Source organism: Mobula hypostoma, chromosome 26 (genome assembly GCF_963921235.1).
Source record: "Mobula hypostoma chromosome 26, sMobHyp1.1, whole genome shotgun sequence".
Taxonomy (NCBI): Eukaryota; Metazoa; Chordata; class Chondrichthyes; order Myliobatiformes; family Myliobatidae; genus Mobula; species Mobula hypostoma.
Window position 1 is genome coordinate 13576441 of NC_086122.1, and position 19128 is coordinate 13595568.

Consider the following 19128-nt stretch of genomic DNA (forward strand, 5'->3'; position numbering starts at 1 on the left):
TCGGGTGAGGCTGCCGGTCATGCTGCGAAGCCAGTCCATCTTCCAACCCCGGAGAGATTAGCGGACTCACAGCACCTGGTCCATCCTCTGTCTCAGTCTCCCGCCTCCTGCCCCAAAACCCCACGCATACAATATCTTACAGACACACCGAAAACATAACAACTATTCCAATTGGTTCATTCATCCTCTTATCAATAGATAATCCAAAACAATCTGCTAGCGGGAGGACTTTCTCAGCAGATAACATAACAAAGAAGTCCTTTCAATTATAACATAACAAAGGAGCCATTTTAATTAGACTACACAGTGACATAAAAAAAAAAGAAACCCCCTTACACTTACTTGGAAATTATCTCCATATCCTCGTCTACTTGGATGATATCCTAATCTTCTTGAAGTCCATGGAGGAGCACGTCACACATGTCAGGGACATTTTAAAGAGGTTTCTAGACCATGGATTTTATGTCAAGTTGGAGAAGCCCGAATTTCACACTAGCTTTGGAAGAATGGCGTAACTGGCTTTTATTGTTTAGACTGACCACAAGAACCTGGTTTATATTTAGAAAGCTAAGAGGCTGAATTCCAGGCAGTTCAGGTGGTCTTTGTTCTTTAACCACATTGAATTCATCTTGGCCTATCAACCGGGGTCAGATGCCCTGTCCATCAGTCTGATGAACCGGAACAAGAGGAACGGCCTACCACCATTTTGCCCCAAGACAGGGTGGTAGCACCAACTCACTGGGGTTTGGTGCTTTTGCTCACAAGGCCCAAGTACAAGGGAAGATTCCTAAGAACAGTTCTCTGGGTTGGCTGTCCGTCCCATGTTCCATCCAAGTTCAGTTATTCCAATGAACCATTCATTAATAATGACTACACACCCAGGGATTGCCAGGACCCTCGAGTTTATCAAGAGGAAGTATTGGTGACCCAGAGTGAAGAAAGAGGTTCGACAGTACGTGCTGGCATGCAGAGTGTGAGCCTGGAACAGGGAGCACAAAACTGACCTCAAGGGCTCCTCCACCCTCTACCTGTTCCAGAAAGACCATGGGCATATATTTCCTTGGACTTTGCAATGGATCTCCCGCCATTTAAGGAAAAGACGTGTAACGCTCAGCTATATTGGCTTGTATATATCTAGGGGAAACCCCGTCCGGCGCCTGCCTGTATGCTCCCGGTTGTGTCGGTTGCTGTACAATCAGCTTCAAACGTCAATCATCAGCCAGCACACACTGTACGTTTTACCAATTGCATTTTATAGATATTACTAAGTCTATGAAATTAATATAACTTCAATACAAAAAAAGGGAATGGAAAAGGCGCCAGACTTATCAAAGTTCAAGTTCTTCGTGCACACGTTGAAGCTCAGGAATTTCTTTGGGACCCCTCTGACCCCGGCGACTTGCAGCTCGGGACCACCGGGAGTGATCAACCTGAGCTTTCCCCGTACGTCTGTCGTCCTCACAGTCTCTCCTCCGACTCCCCGCCAAAAGCCCCTGGTTCCTAGTCACGTGAGACAGCATATCACCCCAAGAAAGAATATCATGGACACCCATTTGCTGATAGTACCTCTGCTGTCTGTAGTAACCCAACCAAATTTCTAGCTGGAGACTTTCTCAGCATTTAACATAACATAGAAGCCATTTTAATCCACATACGCAGCAGTTTAAAAGACCAACATAACAAAGAAGCCATTTTAAATTTAACGTAACAAAGAAGAAACCCTGTACAGGCGGTTATCATGTAATTGTAGTTTCGAAAGCCTGCGAGTTCATTGCCTTAGAGAAGCTACCATCTGTGGTGGTGAGGGCTGCAATTGTCATGGACCAGGTCCTCAAGATCCACAGATTCCCACTGGACATTGTCTTGGTTTGTGGTCCATGATTCACATCACAATTCTGGAGGGTATTCTGTAAGCTGATAGGGGCAACAGCAAGCCTTTCTTTTGGGTTTCACCTACAGTCCATTGGCCAGATGAAGCGGACCAACCAGATTTAGAATGTACCCTAAGATGCCAGGCGTCAGAAGGACCTGATGAGTTGTGAGGCCCTTTGATATGGGCAGAGACCACCCACACCACCTTACAGCATTTAGCACTTGGGATATCACCATTTGAATGCCAGTTTGTGGATCCTCCTCCACACTTCCCGGAACAGGAGGCTCTAACTCTCCAGAATACGGATAACTTGTGCAGCTCCTGTAAGGGTTCAGGATCATCCCACTAATTGGCAATCATGTTTTGGGTGCTACGAATTGTGTATTTGTGGTACTCCTGAACTCAGGTTCAGTGCTCAATCGTAAGCCTACTAGTGATTTTGTTTAGCATTTGTTTTGTGCTCATTTCTCGATCCAGTTTGACACCGTGTCTCGATCCTCGCTTCAGATACCCCAGCGTTTGGGTCCAAACCGTCCTTGTCAAAGACTCTCATCACACATGCAATATCAGTGAGGAAGCATGCTGTCACTTGTGGGCAGCTCCAGCACAATCCTCCCTGAATTGATTTGGCACATTTCACTGTATGTTTCATTGTTTTGATGGACATTTGACAAATTAAGCTATTTAAAAAAAAAATGCCTGGAATACATCCAGGGAATCAGGTGGGCATTAGCCCGCAGGGCCCTGTGGTGTTTGGGATAATCACCAGAATTGAGATGGGATACGAGAACCAGCAGGAATTAAAAATAAACAGGATTTGTGAGGTTGAAAGGAATTCATAGAGTTTGTGCAGCAGATGGATTTGATGGCACATTGCTGAACCTAGAGCGGGTCGGGACCTAGGAATATGGATAGATAATTTACTCACTTTTCACGCCAACTAGGTGCTACCTTGACTTGTCACCTTACAGTTGTGTTTAAAAAAAAATGACAAGTCAATTATAGAACATCGAAACATACAGCAAAGGAACTGGCCTTTCAGACCACAAAGTCTGTGCCAAGCCTAATGTCAGATGAAAGTAAATCTCTTCTGCCCACACGTGATCCATACACACGCCCTCCAATCCCTGCAAAGTCACGCACAGTGCGAGAGTAGTGTACCCACTCTCTACCCACGTCCCTCTGCGGACTCTTGGTGTGGAATTCATATCAGGATCGCTGAAAGGGAAGTGCCTGACCAAGTTTTCTCAGTGAAGCAAGACAACACAACTAGTCATGATCATCATTCACTCTAAGAAGAAATTAAGTTTTCAATGACATACTGTCATACAGAAACATTTCCTGCCATTGAATTTCCAGGCATATCACAGCAAGCATTTGAGAGAACAAACAGTATCTCCACATTTGTCAGACAATTCCCAGTGGAATACTCAAACTTTGATCAGCTACAGGAATATATTATATGAAATATATATCATATTGCAGTAACAACCAGAAGAAATAATTCAGTGAGAAATAGTTAGTGTTTCAGGTTAGAAACAGGGTCATTGACCTAAAATATTGGGTCTTACCCTCCCTCCATGGATGCTATCTGATCCGCTGAATTTTTTCTCAATATTTTTCATTCCATTCTTTCAAGTAGCATTGGTGAGGTTCCTTCATTTTATTCAGCTTGCCCAACGGCTTGGGCCAGCATTAGGTGCAGGGATTGAAGATGAATGACCAATCTCAATTGTGTGCACATGAAGTAACACAATCATCTACAAGCTGTGTCCCAGTGTTGAGTGTGCATGCATAAGCGTTGGCATCAAGATCGTGCTTTTGCACCACCCGTCACAATTTTGCACATGCACCACATTAGAACATCAGAATACAAGAATCAGGGGCAGAAGTAAGCTATCTCAGTTGCTCAGTCATTCAACATTTCCTTGTACTATCTGCATATCTCTTGAATACTTCACAACATTTTGACCAGTATATAAAACCAATACATCCCTGTTTTAAATTAACGATTAATGAGCCTCCATCACCCTATGAAGGAGAGTATTCCCAAAACTCACCCGTCATCTAAGTGAAGAATTTCTATCTTATACTTGCCCAAAAATGTCTTGACTTCCATCCTGGGTCTTTAGTCTCCGATTCCAGACTTCTCAGCCAGGGGAAACATCTTTCTGGAACCCATCCTGTCAAACCTTGTAAGATTATAGTCAGTTTCAATTAAATCACCTTTCACTCTTTTGAACTATACAGGCCTCGTCTACTCAATCTTTCCTCAGAGAGAAAACATTCTAGAAGCCACTCAAAGGTTCAAAAAGGTTCAAAGTCTCAAAGGTTCATTCTATTATTAAAATAAGTGCAAAGAATACAACTCTGAGGTTTGTCTTCTCCAGATAGCCATAAAATACAGAAAAAAACATGGATATTGCCAAGAGAAAAAGACATCAACCGCACCCCCTCCTTCGGGGAGAGCGATAGCTCGAACTCAGTCCTTCCATGGGGAACAGCTGCTGACTTGCGGCTTCAAACCATCACCCCAACACGGCCTTCGTGGAGAGCGACTGCTGAGATGACGTGGCTTTTGTGCACAGTGACTGCCGACCGGCCTTCTCCGCAGCTCTAGGAGTTCCTTGCTGCAAGCCATCTATAGTTGATTGTTTGTAGGCAAGGAGACAAAACCAACACACTGTAGTCCAGATGTGTTCTCATCATGGCCCCATGTAATTATAGTAAGGCATCTTTGGGAAAGTTGCAATCCTACCATCATTAAAGCAGGCATAGCAATATCTATCCTGGTTGCCTGTTGTCTCTGTTTTGTATTGCTCCAAATATAGCATCATCTCACTATCCTAAGCACATAAATGAACTGCAAGTCTAATTCCATATGGTCAAGTAACGCTGATGTTAGGATAAGTTACCAATCTCATGGAGCCACAGAGTTTCATCCTCTCCCATGCATATTAGTAGCCGATTTTTCTAACTGCCTGTGTCAGGAGGAAACCTACAGCTTGTGATTGATAACATGCAAACTCTACACCCTCCCTGGTGTCAGCAGTAAGCATTAATGTGTTTCATGTTCCCAATTGGGATAAATAAGTAAGCAATCAGGATACACACACAAAATTCTGGAGGAACTCAGCAAGTCAGGCAGCATCTATGGAGTTTTGATTTGCCCGAAACGTCGACTGTTTATTCCACTCCATAGAAGCTGCCTGACCTGCTGAGTTTCGCTAGCATTCTGTGTGTGTTGGTCTGGATTTCCAGCATCTGCAGTATCTCTTGTGGCTATCAGGATAATTTAGAGCAGCGTAACTGAGTCAGAGGGTTGAGAAGGGAATGTCAAGTCACCTCTAACTTGTAATCATTTCTTCTCGAGGGCGAACTCACAGAAAGCTTTGAGCCCGAATCCTTAGACCCTTTGTAGATCAGCTGGCAGCTGCTGACATTTTTAGCCTCACCCTGTTGCAGGCTGTGGTCCTTTCCTGCCTCAAGATTACCATTATCATCCTGATACCCAAGATAAACAAGGTAACATGCCTTAATGACTACCGCTCAGTTGCTCTAAAATATATTATCATGAAGTGCTTTGATAGGCGGAACATGGGCACTCATCCTGACCTACTGCAATTTGCCTATTGCTGAAAGAGGTCTGCATTGACACCACCTTCCTGGTCTCACCGATCTCTGGAGAACCTGAGAGTAAAGACACGTACATCAGACTATTTTTTTATTGACTGCAGTTCTGTTATCAATACTATTATTCCAAGCCAACTCATCGGCAATTCTTGATCCTGGGAGTTAATGACTATCTCTGCAACTGGATCCTTGACCTTCTGACCAACAGACTGCAATCAATAAAGATCGGCAGTAACACCTCTCCCATGATTATTCAAAGCACCGGTGCCCCACACGTTTGTACCCTCAGATCCCTATTCTACTCCTTGTGCACTTCTGACTGTGTAGCCAGGCTCTGCCACTCTCTAACTCCATCTACGAGCTTGTAGATAATACCACTGTAATGAGCCACATCACAAATAACAATGAGTCACAGCACAGAAAGGAGGTTAGCGTAAATGGTGTCATGACAATAACATTTCCCTAAATAGCAATAAAACAAAGGAGCTGGTCATTTTCTTCAAAAAGGGGGCTGTACTCTTGTCCACATCAACCATGGAAAGGTTAAGAGGTTGGATGTTTGAAGTTCCAAAGTGTGAGCATCATCAATATTCTGTTCTGGTCCAAATCACATTGATGTCATGACCAAGCTCACCAACACCTCTACTTCTACAGGTAGCTAACGTAATTAGGCATGTGCCTGTCATATCTTATCAATTTTTGTCATTGCATCATAGAAGGCATTCTATCTGGATGTGTATCGGATTGGTATCACAGCTGCTTTGCATGAGACTACAAGCAACTGCAGCGAGCCTGTGGGCACAGCATGCACATCACAGGAACCAGCCTCCCCTCCATGTACTCTGATTATATTTCTCACCGCCTCAGTGAAGATGCCGACATATTCAAAGTCGCCAACGATCACAAACATTCTCTCTTCTTCTCTCTCCTATTGGGCAGGAAATACAAAAGCCTGAAAGCACATACCACCAGGCCCGAGGAAAGCTTCTATTCCCCTGTTAACAAACACTTGAATGGACCTCTTGTACAATAAGATAGAATCATCGCCCCATAATCTACCTCATTATGATCTTGTACCTTACCCTTTACCAGCACCGGATTTTTTCAGACCCGTTAATGCTTCATTTGGAGCTGTTATTGTTTACATTACTCTAGCACAAAGCACTGTGCAATGATTTGACCTGCAGAAACAGTATGCAAGACAAGCTTTTCACTGTCTCTTGGTATTTGTGACAGTAGTAAACCAATACCAATCCCATAAGAGTTTGACTTCCTAAGTAGGAGTGGATGAGCCTAGAGAGGCACCATAGGCACAGAGTGAAGTCAATACATTTCCTCATGGTTGGACACCATAAAAACAGAAAAAAAATAAGAGAGAATTAATGCAGACACAATGGGCACCTGCGCATTGATGATAGTGTTGTTACATAGAACACAGCAGAACAACTCAATTCTTAGATCACTGACACAAAAAACATGTTGCAAATTATTTATTATTATTAAACTAAATGTTTATATAGTGAAACAATGCAAATAGAGTAATAGGTAGCTCAGATAAGTATAAATAATGTTAAAGATTGATTGGGTTAAATGGTCTCTTTCTGTGCTGTAAATACAAAGATATTTTATATTGAACATTCTTCCAGTATTGGCAGTGATATCATGCCAGGAATGTAACAATATGACATATCTAATTTTAAAAGAATACATTATATTAATTGCTTATATTTAATTAAAGCTGTCCTAATGAAAATTAATCAGAGTAAGAAACATGTACATATTTAATATAGCATAATAATTTTAACATCAGAATAGAAAATGCAATTTAGTTTATTGTATCTAATAAAAATGAAAAAATTGTTATAATTTTACTGAAGTTAGACTTTAACATCATTGAAGCAATACCTTTGTTAAGGCTATCCAGTACAAATAGTTTTAGTATCTGTGGCACACACTGTGAGTTATACAACATAATCCAAATGAAACATACGAATGTTTGAACTGCATACCATCACAGTTAAGGCACCATTCCCAGATAGCTCCAAATATTACACACTGGACAGTGTGCTAAAAACATAACCGCATATCATCAGTAAAAGTCATGGCGCAAGGAAACATGCGGAATGCAAGAGAATTCCTAGAAGTCTGGTTTTCCGCAAACAATTCTACAAACAAAGATGCAGATCTTAATCCCATTAGGACAAAATTCCAGATCACATCGCACGAAGTTTGCCATGCAACCAATCAGCGATGAGATTTCCTCCCCACATCACAATTGAGTTTCCGTAATGACATCCAATCAGCTGATTGATAAGTATATAAAAGCCAAGCATTTGGAAGACACAGCGCACTGATGATGTCTCCTTGCACGCTGACAAAACACCTACAAGAAAATTACCAAGATCAGAGTAGAACTCAACCCAACCATCGACCACCCGAGTTACACATCTTCCGAATTATTTCAAAATAACCAAATAGTTTAAATACCATATTTACACTAAAAATCCTGAATTCATATGTGGTTATAACAAAAAGACCAATTCTCCATCAAATCTATGCCAACTCTCAATATATTTCATATGTTTCATTTCATTAAGTATTTCAAAATACCCTTTTCTCTCTACATGCCATCAAACCACCAAATCTACCACCACCGATTGTATCTACTGTCTGTCTGTCTAGGTACCCGATGTGGACTCTGGTGACCATGGTTTTCCATATAGATCTATCCTTTGTTTTTTGGATGACTTCCATTTCCTCGATGTGTAACTACCTGGCTATGCTTTTGAAGTACATAAGCTGAGGTCTTCCTCTAGGTTTACTCCCCTCAATCTTTCCAGAGAGTATGAGTTTTTCTAGTTCATCTTTCTGCATGACGTGTCCTAGGAATCTGAGTTGTCTTTCTCTTATTGTTGGTATGAGTGATCGAACTGCTTGGGCTCTTCTGAAGACTTCTTCATTTGATGTGTGTGTGGTCCATGATATTTTTAACATTCTCCTGTAGAACCATAATTCAGCTGCTTCTAGTCTCTTTTCCATTGCTGGAGAAATGGTCCAGCATTCACTTCGATAAGTCAGGATAGAATAAATGTAGCACTGCAGTATTCTGTTTTTAGTGTACGTGCTCATCTACACATTGAATCTACACTAGTGATAATTTGCAGTGGCCAATTAACCTAGCATACAGTGTAACACACACAAAATGCTGGAGAGTCTCTGCAGGCCAGGCAGCCTCTATGGAAAAAGGTATAGTCAGCTCTTCAGGGCAAAACCCTTCATCAAGACTGGAGGGAAAAAAAAAGTCTCTAGCATTTTGTGCGTGTGCTTGGATGTCAAGCATCTGCAGATTCTCTCTTGTTTGTGTTTAGCATGCGGTGTGTCTTTGGAATGGGGGAGGAAACTGGACCACCTAGGGATAATCCACATGGAGATCATGTAAGCTCCACACACACAGCACCTGAAGTCAGGATAGTCAGGATCAAACCCAGATCGCTGAAGCTGTTTGGTGGCAGCACCTTTGCCCCACTCTGCTGTTATGGAGGAGTAGTAGTACAGTAGAGATGGAAAACCATTTCGTTTTAACTAAGGAGAGGTCATGACAAGAAATAATCAACTTCAAGAAGGCAAAAACTGGTCTGGTATAAAAGTTTGTGTTAAGATTTTACAGTTAGAAATATTTTAATAATACCTACCTATTTATTTTATGTAAGTTTAAGCCATGTCCAGTCCTTGCTGTATTAAAATTTAAAAATAAACAGAAAATGATGGAAACACTCAGCAGGTCAAATAGCATTTGTGGAATCAGAATCAGAATCAAATTTGTTATCACCAGCTTACATCAAGAAATGTGTTGCTATGAGGCAACAGTACAATGCAATACATAATAATGGAAAACTGTGAATTACAGTAAATATATATATATTAAATAGTTAAATTAAATAAGTAGTGCAAAAAAAAAAAAAATGTAGTGAGGTAGAGTTCAGGGGTTCAATGTCTATTCAGAAATCAGATGGCAGAGGGGAAGAAGCTGTTCCTGAATCACTGAGTGTGTGCCTTCACACTTCTGTACCTCCGTCCTGGCGGTAGCAATGAGAAAAAGGCACAACCTGGGTGATGGATCGACAGTTAAAGTGTCATGTTGTAAACTATCCTTCAGGACCTATCTTGTGATTTACTGTATTTGATTCTCATCAACATTACTGATTGTTATCTGTCTTGAGAAGCGTTATCAAACTGTTACCAAAAAGGTCAAAATAACTGCAGGAGGCATAACAGCATACTTTTTCAATAGTAGCTTCCAATCTGTGGATGTTACTATTAGAAGGATAAGGACAACAGGTGAATTCTAAAGTCAAGGCCAATGACCATAATATGGAAGCAAAATAATTCTTATACTGTATGAGAAAGATGATTTCAAAAAATAATGTGCAATTATACGAGTAATCTGATGCAAAAAGTTCTGGATGCATAGATTTCCTTTCAGTGCTCTGGTTTCCTCCAAGATCTCAAAGATATTGTGTTAGTAGATTGATTAGCCAGTTTGTTCTAGTTTGTTGGTCAGAAGTGGAATCTTAGTGGGAGAAATGGTGTAAATATAATGAGAATAAGTTTGTCCAACTAGTGGACTTTTCCTGCTCTTTCCTGAAGACACTGATAATCAGACTATCCTGATCTGCAACTCGAAGCAATTGCATAAAGGATAAACAAGAATAATATTTGCAGTGTAAAGGTTTAAATGTTTGAGAAATGGTTTTGGCATGGATTTGTTTACACAGTTTTTAGAGTGAAGGCCTGACTTTTGTCATCAGTACTCATCCATACTCAATATTTGGATTCAAGCCACAGAGAATTTTAGTACAGGCTTTGCAGCTCAGAGTGAAATTGAGAAGTTCAGTGGAAAAGCTGTTAATATTCAGCATATAACAAAATTAAACATTTAATTCCAGTTCAGTGCTTTACAGGTTTCAAGAAAGCACTGATGACTTGAGTAGTGATTGCATTGCAAATTTTTCTTTCTGCGGTTATTAGAATTAAGGACTCGAGTAAAGTCCACAGTTCACAAGCCAATATCATTTATATTTACATACTTTCAGGAGAGGGGTACGGGGTGGATCCAAGAGCTTTAAAACTGATACTTTCAGCACAAATATTTAGTTGCTGATGCTGCACCCTTGCTGCGTTGTGCATTCCTCAAACAGCGCTGCACAATTTTCACAGTGCAAGAAAGCGACTCGTTTGATTAATCATTAATGTCACCTGCATGAGATGCACCTACACGAGAAAAGGCACCATACTTCATAATCACTAAAACAGGCATCAAAACTGTCATCAGGGCATTCATTTCACAGAAAAATGATTAACTATTTAATAATCCATAGATTCAAGGCTGCAGGAAATTTAGTTATTAGACTACTCATTAATGTATCGTATTTTGAATCGTCATATCTCTATCAACACACAATTCTGTAATGCTTAACACAAGAGATTTTGCAGATGCAGGAAATCCAGAGCAACTCATACAAAATACTAGAGGAAGCCAGCAGGTCAAGCAGCATCTATAGAAGTGAATAATGTCCATGGAATTCCTGGCGGCCTACTATTTCATTTTCAATTGACATTCCCAATCTGACATGTCAGTCCATGGCCTCCTGTTCTTCCATGATGAGGCCACTCTCAGGTTGGAGGAGCAACACCTCATATTCCACCTTGGTAGTCTCCAACCTGATTGGATGAACATCGATTTCTCCAACTTCTGGTAACTTTACCACCCTCTCTCTTCCTTGTTCTTCATTTCCCCATTTTGCTCCCCTCTTACTTCTTCTCCTCCCCACCTGTCACCTCTCTCTGGTGCTCCTTCTCCTTTCCTTTCTCCCGTCATCCCTTCTGCTCTATTATCATATTCCTTCTTCTCCAGCCCTTTACCTTTTCCACCTGTCAAGTCCCAACTTCTTACTTCATCCTCCCTTCCCTCTCCCACCCACCTGGCTTCACCTATCACCTTCTAGCTTGTGCTGCTGTCCCTCCCCACACCTTCCTATTCTGGCATCTTCCCCCTTCCTTTCCAGTCCTGGTGAAGATTTGAAGAGTCTCGCCTGAAACATCACCTGTTTATTCATTTCTGCAGATGCTGCCTGACCTGCTGAGATCTTCCAGCATTTCTTGTGTGTTTCCCTGTAATAATTATTTTTCCCCTCCCACAAGTGTTTACCACTGAAGTCCAACTAGGGGTCAAATCCAATTATGTTAATTATCTTAAAGAAAAAAAATCTTCAACATCTGTTACACCTTTGTCAGAGCTGGAGAGCAGCCAATACCCACCAAAAGAACATCTGCATGCATTCTGATGTTTGCAAGGGACTGGCAACTGTTGGTGGACCTTGAACAGCAGCAGAAGTTCCCCAACCATATTGCAGCCACCACCCTGCCACCAGACATTGTCCTTCCAATCTCTGCCAGGTTAACAAAGTAGAACAAATATACTTGAATTTCTTTAGCAACAATGCTACAAAGCACTAGCAGACCACTGAACAACAAATACAATTTCATCACTGTTGTGATGTAGGAGAGTTGGCAGCCAAGTTGTGTACAGCAAGCTCTCACAGAATCAATGGGACATATATATTTTAGCTGCTGTTGATTGACAGATAAATATTTAGTCTATCACTTTAATATTGTGACAAAGTAGTACCATGCATTATTTTACATCAAATTGAGAAAGCATACCAAGCCTCAACATAAGGCCTAACATCAATTATGTCTTCTGAGTGGAGAAATATTTTATTGTTTTTTTGTTCCCACACCATCACTTTGCCTTTCTTTTCTCCCCACTCCCCACTCCTTAAGCTTCCCTAACTCTGGCACTGACTGTACTGTTCCATATTGTAGGATTTAACTACCATGATATATCCCTAAGCCAATGGGCCTTCATGCAACTTTGAATTCCATATTCATAGACTCGTTTGGATGCCAGTTCAGCTTTCTTTTCTGGACTATATAAGTCTCATATCATGAATCTCGGACCCGGGATCTGTGCTCTCTTTGTCACTGAATACAGATTTAAGCCAGCTGCTGCTATGGTTGTGACTAGGAAGTTACTCCCGCTTTGTCAGCTTCAGCAGATGTCTTGAGAATTCCTGACAGACCTTTCTTTGTCCTTTCTAGGTTTTAGGTAGGGTGGGTGCATGTTGAACGCTACATACATAAATGGGAAATCAGCCTACTTGTAAAATAAAAGTACCTGTCTAATTGTCCTGACACAAATTGTAGAATGGCAGTTGTTCTGGAGTAACCCTAGTGATACTACAGCCAGGATTTGACAGGCATCGTTTGCTCGTTGGTAACACCTGGAGTAATTTCAAATTTACCTCCAATCATCCTCCCAGTATGAACACTTGGGATTTATTGAAAGGAACTCTTTCCAGTGACGATGACCTTGGCCTATCTACTATGGGACTTCCCAGAAAGCATTATAACAGCCAGCTAATACTCACCATTTCCCCCTCCCCCTTCCCCTGTCCTAGGTAGGAGGCCAAAGGAGTGTGAAGGATGGAGGGAAGGTTAGAAGGAGGAGAAGCACTATTCAAAGGAAAACTTAACAACTACAAATTTCCCTTTACTTATGAAACATAATGTTGTGTCCCCTCCCATATTTGTAAATCATTTATCTAATCCACAACCAATTTTACTGATCTTCTCTTTCCCAGCTTAAGGTATTGGGCATTCTCTCCATATGGATCTCTGAACTTTTTTAAGCAGTTTACCAATGCTCAGTGCTGACTGCTACCTATCTGCATCATATTGCTACAATTGCATATTCATTCCAAGAGTATATTTTCCCTAATAATGTCTACATAATGTGAATAGTCCAGAATAAATCCTTTACTTGCAATGCCTATGGCTCTTTGGCCATCGCAGCTTTGGACCTGAGGCTATCACTTTCATTTCCACAATTTGTCTTTGTTTGTTTGTAATTGCTTTTCCTTTTACCAACCCTTAAATCTTGGACTTTCTCCGATGATCCCATTGTGCTTCATTTCACCGTGTATTCTGTTCCCGCATATCCTGACTCAATCCTGTTCACTTTTCCTACTCTCCTGCTTTTGCCTCAGGCTTCTCTCTCTCTTCTGGAAGACAACAGTACCCTGCCGTGCCTGCCACGTCATCCTCAGAATGCTCTCGAGATATCCTACTTATGGGCCTTTTATTCTTCCTGTGCTATTCCTGACAAGATCACTTTCTGTGGCATAAGATTGCCAACTTTATACCTGCCTTACTCATCCTGTCCAATGGATACTGTCAGACATCCCACCTCTCCCGGAAGTTTCGGGAGTCTCCCGCATATTAATAGTGGCTCCCTGATGCCCGCAAATTATATACAATATCACGGAAATCAATTTTTTTGAGAGCAAGTGAGAGAGAGAGCACAAGAGAGACCATGAGAGCGAGCGTGAGAGCACACGCGAGAGCGACCACGAAAGAGAGAGAGAGAGCTTGAGAGTGCGCGCGAGAGAGAGAGAGAGCGTGCGCCATGGGAGAGTGTTCCAAAAAAAGAAAATATAAATCGTACGTCACCCCAGACTACACTAAAGTGTACCCCTGCCTAATAGGGGTGAAAAATAATGACAGTGTTGATCGCTGCACTGTTTGCAACAGTGACTTTTCTATTGCCCATGGTGGGTTAAGACTGTAAAAGACATGTTGAGGTGAGTTTAACAGGTGTCATTCGTTCATTAACATAGCTAACATTATTTAAACTAGCTGGCTAGCTGATAAGGAGCTACTCTATTGCAGGCATTCCACCTCTCCCGGAAGTTCCGGGAGTCTCCCGCAAATAGATGGTGCTACCTCCTTGAAATGAGTTTTTGCAGGGTGGGATGTCTGGTTACTATGGACTTTTCCAGTGAGTTAGCTAACATTGACTTTCCCTGCTACTACCAGTTAAATGTCCACTCAATCGTGAAGAAAGGCCGATGAGATTCACAAGCTCATCAGTGGGCAATCAACTTCATTTTCCTTCAAAGCTGTTACTTCTTTAAGGGCTGTTTCATGTTGCCATTTGCTTTCTAGGTTATAGCAATTTATTGAAAATTGCAGAGAACCAGTCTGTAAGGGGCCCTTGAAAATGAGAACACACCTTATTTTGTTCTCTTGTGTCTCGTGTGTATTTGTCTATGATCTGCAAATTGACTTTGTTGTATGTTGCAATCCGTAGGGAACTCAAGCCCATGCAGACATTAAAGGTGACAAAGTCATTTTGCATTGGTAGATTCAAGGAAAGTCCAGACAAGGTGAGATGCTGTCTCCAGCAGGGTTGAAAATGGAGTGAATTTGCATTGATTGAAAGCAAAAGACCAACCGCCCAACTGAGGGGAAGGTAGATAGTCCCTAATAAAAGGTCGACAGGAGATCAGAAATCTAGAAATCCTGAAGGTCTAAGAAAGGCTGCAAATCTGTCAATTCATCCTCAAAAGATGTTTCTCCGGGTCATCAATACGAATGAAATACATTCAGAAAGGTAGGCAGTGAAAGTGGAGCGGGTTCATGCAAATATATGTTCAGATTAACAGTATTGAAAATGGTGGAAGATCCAATGATGAATCTAAGCCATTTGAGCATAAAGCGTGTGAAAGCTCTGTGGTGGGAAGCATTGCTATCGTTGTCATGGAAACCACTCAGCACGAATCTGCAGGTTTAGAGCTTCAAAATATTTTAATTGCCACAAGTAAGGCAACATAGCCTTCCAGTATAAGTTTGGATAGATCACAATGAAATTCACTTTTTCACCATTTACTCCACCCAAAATATCACAGCGATGGTCTAGCTCTCATCTACAAATGACACATCAGTCTGGCCCTTACTTTGATCACAGAGCCTGCTTGCCAGCTGGATCCATCTCCCAGTGAGTGTAATTATATTGTGTTGTTAACGTGCAGCTACAAAATAATGGGAAGGCATAATTAAATGTTAGATGACACCAATAATCTGCAAACCACATTAATATTTTAAGTTGATGTAAATACAGGAGCCCAGATTTGATCTTTAATTTGTATTTGTAATATTGTCCAAAATTGGAGTGACCGTCATTTCTATTGATGATCCCAAATTATTGTTCTTGCCTTTTGTCTTTGTTTTACCACATTTGGATCTACACGAATCCAATTTATTTTAGTCTTCTTTTGCACTTTTACATAATACAATGCAAGCTTTCAATTAAAGTGGGACCTAACAAAATGTCAGTGTTGAGTTGGTACTTAATTGTGCTATATATACAGAAATAATGGTTAAAAACAAAATTTTCAGATGGCCTTATGGAAAGGGCACAGTTTATTATACTGGACTTTCTTTTCTGCTTTTGTAACATTGTAAAAACAACACTTTCACTGTAGCTGTTGCTCTTAATTCTGCACTCTGTTAACGTTTTGCCACGTACTATGTCAGTGCACTGTGTAATGAATTGATCTGTATGAATCACATTGCCAGACAAGCTTTTCACAGCATTTCGGTACATGAGACAATAGCAAAACAATTCCAATACCAAACAAGAGAGCATCTGAAGATGCTGGAAATCAAAGGGATACACACAAATTGCTGGAGGAATGCAGCAGGCCAGGCAACATATATAGAAAAGAGTAAACGGTTGACGCTTTGTCAGTCCTAATGAAGCGTCTCAGCCTGAAACATCAACTGTTTACTCTTTTCCAAAGACACTGCCTGACCTGCTGAGCTGCTGAGTTCCTCCAGAATTTTGTGTGTATCACTAAATAATTCCAATAATTCCTTGTCTAACATTTTCCATCAGAATCAGAGAAGGAACATCTTCATTATCTGTACACTACGGGGATGATCTTTCCTCTTAGTTTCGATCTCTTTACATATTTTCTTTTGGAATTACCTTTCCTTAATACATCCCTTGAAGTATCCATCCTCTTTGTCACTCACAAAACCTGTGTTCACTTTTACTAGAAAATCACGCTAAATCTAATGACAGCTTGGAGGCTTCATCTGACCTGTGCCTGGTAAATAACAACTAGAAGCTGCTGAAAGAGTATCGCAAGTCTGCCCGCTTGTTATCACCCTAATTGTAATCAGCACGGCTATGTTTAGACATTAGTGAGCTGTGAAATAACGATTGATTTTTGATGTTGTTCATGAGCAATAACTATGAGGATACAAACACATAGAGCTTTATCTAACTGAAATTGTCTTGCATTGAAAAGATTGTAACAAAAAAAGCTAAATATTATAAGTTTGCAAGAACAAGCTTTCCAGAAAATAACATGCTCATTAGTTATGAAATAATTTTCCTTTGTTTAATTGAACAATAAACTTTTACAGATTTGATATTCACATCAACGTGTTCTACTTACAATAAGAATACTGCATTCAGTAGGACATAATTATTTCCAATGTGCTTAATGTAATGATTGTGTGTTAGAGAGAAGATGAAAACAAAAAACACCATGTACTGTCAGAGGAAGGAACTTGTAGCAGTAGAAACAAAATAAACATGAGTTGGGGGAGGGAAGTAGGAAGGCTGGCAGAAAGGTGAATTAAAACAAGTATTAGTTTGTGTGCTTTAAGTCCGTATGAGGGCATCATTCACCTTAAGGAAATGACAAAGGTTAAACAAAAGCACTGAGTTGAAATGAAGTCCATCCAAGCACCACATTACTTTTCCAGAACTAAAAGCATGTAGTCTCCTCAACTTATTAAATTACAATATGCGTCAGAAATTAAGTCTGCGCTTGTCTAATTGAACATATATTTTTGATTCAATTAACTTTACAAGCTAAATCCATAAATCATCTATTATTTTCTATTGCATGGAGGCTCCTTGCTTTTCAACTTGAACAGATTCCATGGGGTTCAGTTTACCCTCACATAATGCCCACCATGCACTAACTTGTAAACATTTTCTGTGGTCTCAACTACTCATCGTCTACCATAATCCATCTCCATTTGAATGCAGTGCCTTCCTCTGCCATAGTGCTGAAGAATCAGATGGGGCAGGATTTGTTAAATGTGTCCAGAAAAGATTTCTGAAACATTATGTAGATGGGACCTCTGAGAAAGTGGTTACAATCGAAATCCTCTAAGGGAATAAGGCTGAACGAGTGGCTAATGACTTTGGGACCTGTCACCTCAATTCTAGTACTTTGAAAATAGTTATGGAGAAAAGGTAGGACCGGTCCATAAGCTAAATCTCTAAACTGAAGCAAGGCTAATTTTGAAGGCATTAGACAGGAATTTGCAAAGGTTGATTGGGATAGGCTATTAGCAAGTAAAGGGACATCTCCAATAGGGAAGCTTTTAAAAGTGAGATAGGAAGGCTTCATGGTCAGCATATTTCCATAAGAGTGAACACAAAGCTGATAGGATTATTAAATTGAATTGACTTTATTTCTTATACCCTTAACATACATGAGGAGTAAAAATCTTTATGTTACATCTCCGTATAAATGTGCAAGGTGCAATCATAGTAATTTATAATAATTTATAATAAATAGAACAGTCAATGTAATATAGGGTACACTCAAATCAGTATAGGTTCATCAGTCCCATGGCCTGGTAGAAGAAGCTGTCCCAGAGCCTGTTGGTAACGGTTTATATGCTGTGGTACCGCTTCCTGGATGGTAGCAGCTGGAATAGATTGTAGTTGGGATGGTTTGGGTCCCCAATGTTCCTACGGGCCCTTTTACACACCTGCTCTTGTCAACGTCCTGAATCATGGGAAGTTCACAACCACAGATTTGCTAGGCTGTCTGCACCACTCTCTGCAGAGTCCTGAGATTAAGGGAGGTAGAGTTCCCATAACAGGCAGTGATGCAGCCAGTCAGGATGCCCTCAAATGTGCCCCTGTAGAAGGTTCTTAGCATTTGGGGGCCCATACCAAACTTCCACAACCCTCTGAGGTGAGAGAGGTGCTGTTGACCCTTTTTCATCACCCAGTCCTGATTGACATGGGTATAGAGGCTCTCATCAGGAAAGGAAGGATATGTGAGATATAGGGAGCTGGGATCAAGCAAATATAATTAGAAATATAAAAGATGAAGTAATCCACTTAATAAGGAAATCAGAAGGGCAAAAATGGGCCATGTATGGCAAATAAAGTAAAGGAGAGTGAAAAAAAATTCTAGAAGTATGCCAAGAGCAATAGCATAACTCGGGACAGAGTAGATTGTCTTAAAGATCAGTATGGTAATCTATATGTGGAGCTCAGTGACGAGGGTGAAGTTCTAAATGAATATTCTCAATGATGTTTCACATGAGAAGGACAGGGAAGCTGCCAAGTTCAGTGATATTTGGAAGCATATTGACTTTACAAAGGAGCAGATGGATAAAGGCAGATAAATCCCCAGGTTGTATACTATGAGATTGCGAGAAGTAAAGAAGACAATTGTTATGGTTGTGGCTGAGATTTTTGTATCTTCATTAGCCATGAGTGAGATACCAGAAGACAGGAGGATGGCTAATGTTGTCATGCTATTTAAGAAGCATTGTAAAGATGACTTAGGAAGCTGTAGACCATTGGAAGAAGTTCTAAGGGACAGAACATGAGCATTTGGAAAGGCAGTGATTAAGTAGGGATAGTCAAAACAGCAATGTTCATGAGAGATCATATC